The sequence below is a fragment of the Catharus ustulatus genome, chromosome 2, assembly GCF_009819885.2.
Source record: "Catharus ustulatus isolate bCatUst1 chromosome 2, bCatUst1.pri.v2, whole genome shotgun sequence".
Lineage (NCBI taxonomy): Eukaryota > Metazoa > Chordata > Aves > Passeriformes > Turdidae > Catharus > Catharus ustulatus.
In genome coordinates, this window is record NC_046222.1 from 59,103,897 (window position 1) to 59,109,203 (window position 5,307).

General features: G+C 41.4%; 1 long non-coding RNA gene across 1 annotated transcript in view; it reads left to right on the forward strand.

Moving 5' to 3' along the window:
• The window catches only part of LOC116992216, a 33,031-nt gene that overhangs the window by 2,223 nt on the left and 25,501 nt on the right, over positions 1–5,307 (forward strand). The window contains exon 2 of the long non-coding RNA XR_004417018.1: positions 350–424. This is a non-coding gene — a long non-coding RNA (uncharacterized LOC116992216). The remainder of the gene's footprint in view (positions 1–349; positions 425–5,307) is intronic.

A 5,307-nucleotide genomic window follows, 5' to 3' on the forward strand; every position in this document is an offset into this window, starting at 1 on the left:
GGATATAATAATTACATCTAAACTGCAATAAGAAAAGTTAGCATGTATTTACTTCCAAAGAAAGGCATATCCTTGTGTAAAACCATATTTAAGTTGCTGCAGTTTTTTCCCTTTTTCCTTTTAAGATGTACTGATTTGAATGTTTTAATCCTGAATTCTAAAACATCTTCTAAATGAAGTCTTTAGACTTTTCAATAAAATTACAAAAGAAAGAAAAGAATCGGCTCCTACTGGAGGAAAAAAATAAGCAAAGGAAACACTGCAAAGTCAACTAAAGTATTAATGATAATTTTTGCATCTGACCTGACAAAATGTTTATTCTGTACATCTTGCTACAACTGCTTTTTAGGTCATGGACTTATGTGAAACATTGTCCAGTTAAGGCAGTCTTGACTCATTGTTTCCAGCTGCTACTCAACCTGAGGTAATTTTATTATCTTAATTTTTTCACTCAAAACTGTTGCTGTAGTTTCATGGTAATTGCCAGTGGGAATAAAAGCCATTATTTCAATTATAGTAAAATCAGTTTTCTGAAGCTGCATGACCAAAACCTATGCATTTAAAAACCCACAAAATTGAAAGCTTCTGGATATTAGTCCAAATCCTAAATACTGGCAGAATTTCTGCTTGAATAAAGCCCATAGGCTGTAAAACTCAAGGATTATAAAGATGTCTGCATGTATCACACCCATTTTCCTGCATGTAACAGGCAGAGTTAACCAGGGAGGGGACATAGCCTCTCCTGGCCAGCCTTTTCTGTGCATTCACATTCCTTGCACGGTGCAGCAGCTGCCAGCCCTCTACCATCAGTGTCACCTGGAGCCCAGCTGTCCCTCTCAAGCCCCAGCACAAGTGCTAACAGGTGCAAGGAGGTGACAGACCTGCAGGCCAACTCTTCACCAGCTGCTGCCCTACAGGCCCCAGGCCTTAAGAAGAGCCTTGCTGGAGAAGCACCTGGTGCAGCAGACAGACCCAAGTGAAAAGTCTCGCTGTAGGAGAGCCTCAGGGACACTCAGGCCTGGCTTGAACAGGCCCTTTGCACTCCCCAGCATCACCTTGCTGTGATTGTGTTGGCATCAGCTCTGCCTTTGAAGCTGGAAAGGGTTTACTGGGGTGATGGGGTGAGACTGACTGGTTGTGCCTCTTGGTGGTGGTGAGCCTGACCTCTGTGTCATTGTTTCCTACACAAACACACAGATATGAAGAATAAAAACCAGGGATGTAAAATCCATAGGGACCATAATAAACATCTCCCCATTTCTCTTTAAGATGAGAGGTATCTGTCAGATGTTGCCACTTCCAACAGCCCAAAGCCTCTCTCTATCCACTGACATTATTAATAAAAAGAATATTTTTCCCTCCACAGTTACTCACATCTGTGGCTTGCTCTTCTCAGAGCACTACACAGGGCACTGCTGGACTCACAGGACTGCAGTGATGAGTTTAAGGCAGGAGTCTCTACCAATAAATAAAGCATTTAACCAAATTGCCAGTGGGCTCTGAAAGGACACCACTGTTGTTACTGGGTGGGGAAATGACCACATGTAAATGATCTCTATGTGCAAAACCTCAACCCTTCACAGATACTTCTAGTTATTTTTGCTTGGACATCACAGAGGTTTTGCATTGATCAAAGGTTTTAGACTTGAGTGTCACTTATTTCTCTTTTTACACAGTTGTATTTATCTATTTATGGAAGAATCACAACTACTTATATGGACCTTCCACATTTCTTGATCTCTGTAAGAATGGCTGTCAGAGCTGTGTTTTAAAAGATTTGCATCAGTGCTGAGAACCAGGGTACTAAAAAAATAAAATCCCTGACTGATGCAATTTATCAGATTAAGCCCTAGTGACACTGCAATTACATCAGACAAAAATGATCATTCCTGGTATGGCTTTCCTTGCTTACAAAGGTTTCTGGGTATCAGTATAAATCATGCCCTTGCATGCACAGCTGCATCACACCCTGTGCTTTGTCATACAGGTACCACCCTGTGTCCTCGGCTGGCAAAGCCCTTCAAACCCTGGGTACATTCTGCCCCAGGAGGGTGTGGAGAGGGCGTGGGAGGGCATCCTGCATCCCCTCTGCAGGGCAGTTCATTTCAGTTGGTGCTGCCAGCTGGAAATGAAATAAAGATCAGCAAGCAAACCACAGCCCTCTTGTTGCTTGCAATTACACAGCCACATTAAGGACCCTGCAGCAATCCCTCCCTTCCCGTCCTTCTCGGTCCCAGGTTCTGCTTCCTCACCGCATGAGAAAGTGCGCCCTGGCACAGGCAACACCCTGTCCTGCTGCTGGCCATCTCCTCAGCAAGGCTGTTTCCCATGCCTCCACTTCCAAGATTTCCTGTGACCACAAGTAGCAGAATGCACTCTCCTGGAAGCAGTTCTTAGGAATCAAACTAATCTTAACCAACAACCTGAAAAGCAATTGAAAATTAGCAACCATAGCCTGTAGTGAGTGAGCATAGGCATTTCTCCGAACTAAACCAACCCGTGATCTTGTTACTTTTTGCTACTAGTAGGTCTAAGAGAAAGACATTCTTTACTAATCCATGGCAGTGAAATACCCTAATTAGGTGAAAACATCTGTGTATAGCTTTCCAGAAAAACTCCTGGTGTGACAACAGTGCTATAGGCTCTTCTATGTTGCATCCTCCATAGTAATAAAATCTCCTCCTCCCACTGGAACAAGCAGAGTCAGTGAGAGTGCAGCTCTGCTGTTGTCTCTAAACCACAAGCTTTTGCTAACACTGAGGTGTCAGATCTCCATCCTCCCACCCAACCCATATGAACCAACTCACGTATGCACCCTGACAGGCATCAGGCAACCAAACTCTTGCATTTTCAGTCTTGCGGGCCCAAAGGATTTTCTTCATGCCAAAACTTGCCCCGTGCCTCTTTACTAAAGCTACAAGACTTTAGCTGGAGGAGAGAAGCCTTGGAGCTTTTATTGTGCTTTGCAAGCCCAGATTACATCGATCACGTTGACTGGTTGCAACAACTTTACTCATGTAAAGACCAGCTGAACATCGGAGGCTCTTTGGGACCCATGAGAGAGCAACACAGCCCCCTCCACCAACTAAATATGGTGGCACAGGATGCTGATTTTGCTGCTTCAGTGATAAAGTATGTCTCACCATTAGCACTGATTTTATTTTTTTATGAGGGGTTTTAAAACTGTTTGCAAAGATAATTGTCCAATGAGGTCATTTTTACACTAACCCTTTTCTGGAATTCACTGGGCTGGAAATGTGGTTTCTTCAGTGAAACACAGCTTTTGTTTATTAGACTCTTAACTATTATTAAACTTGTATTTATTATACTTGGTTATTTAAAAAGGAAAAAAGCTCAAGCATCTCCAGGAGCTCTTTCTTTCCGTGGATTTGTGTCCCACACTTCATCCACTTGGTCTAGGAGGACAGAAGTTCCAACATGAGCTGCATGCTGGGTGTTTTAGGTTGTCTTCCTACACAAACTGCCTCACATTTAATAACACATGAGCACATGCTGGGAGCTTTTCCTCAGTGCACATGAGTTTCTCCCTCCTTCCCCACACTTACTTTCACACTGCTCATCGAAGTAAATTTCCTTCCAATGGGCTCAAAAGCTATTAGGGATGGGCATCCACCATGATCATAGAAACCTCCTGTCTGTAAGAACAAATCTGTTTCTCCCCCTCCTCCACCTCATTTGCTGGTGTCTCCATTACAGGGCACACCACAGATCACAGGTTTGGCTACTCAGTTTTATTTTCAAAACAAGTTAAAGACCAGATGAAGCTTGATTACAAATTAACAAGTTTCATGTTTAACCTAGGGGAAATAGCAACAGAACGCTCCTGAAAAGGTAGAAAACATCCTTAGAAGTACTTCAGCGTGAATCTTGTGTCATACAGGGCTCCAAAGAATGCACCAGCACCCTTGTGCTGACATATACTTGACCTTTGTTGCAAGCACACAATTGCAACATCCTGAATGTCTGTAGCTAAAGTTTTCCGAGCAGGTTTTCCAGCTTACTTGCACATACATTGAAGTGCAGCTATGCAAATACAATTTATACATTAACATCTAGCCTTTATGCATGTGAGGCCTTATTTGATGTTCATGATTGCCATGCACAATCAAAAATGGATTTTAAAAGTCCAGCTTTGAAATACAGCAATCATACTTTCCAATTTACATATAATGCACTTACACCAGGACCAATCTGTAAATTAAGCCACATGCAGATGACAAAAAAAGTATTGTGTATTTAGGAAACTTCCTTTAAAACAAATTATTTTATCTCAGTCCAAATATTCACAATAGCAGGAAGCTGGATCATAGCATGTTTACAATTGTATAATAGCTCTAAAAACAGTAGAGCATCCTCCCACTGTATTAAGAAAAGATGAAAAATAAGCTTAGTACAAAGTCTCTTGACTGAATTAACCTAAGACAAATGATTTGGACACCTATGGTGTATATTATTTTAAAACAGCTTTAAACAGTTGTTTTTTGTTTTTCAAATATGCAATTATTCTAGAAATATTCCTACTTTTCTGATGAAATCAATGCTCAAAATTTGGCCAGAAGACAAGTCAGTTCCTATGTCATGGAAACTCTCATGTGGGTCTAGTGGGAGATTTTCCAGCCTTGTTTCAATGTTACTCCCTTTTATTTCTGTCCTGTATTTTTTCTTGCAAACAGCTTCAGAACAGCAGGTATATCTTATTCATCTTATACATCTTATTCTGCACTCTCCCTTAGAAAAGTTGGCATTACAAGGATACAAATTGTATTAGAAAAAAATAAAATCATTCTTGCTTTAAGTAGCTGTTTTAGATGTAGAAGGCACAATACAGAACGGACTGGTGATATTAGAGCAAGCCCCAGATTACCTGGCAAAGCTCAGTGGCACAGGCTGGCAGAACACCACGATGGGGAACAAAGGGAATGGTAAAGTCCTGCAGGTAGTGAACACTCCTGGCTCTCAGCTGGGTCAGCATGACTCCTGGCACATGTTGGATGATGCCTATCATTTGATAAATATTCAGGACAGGTATTTCAGGCATTAACATGTAAGATCAGCTTTGGGTCTCTACTTGGATCATATGTACTGTGGAAATACCCATCCAGTATTGCCTTTAATTGAAAAGGGACAGAAAAGCATGCTTCTCTTCATATTTCATTTCTCAGCTACCTATTCTATCTTTAGAAACAGCACTTCAAGTGAAATGCATCAGTTTTAACTGTAGGCCCCTCTGGATTATTTTTAATTAATCCAATAGTAGCAGAAGAAAACACAAGACTTTTAGACAAA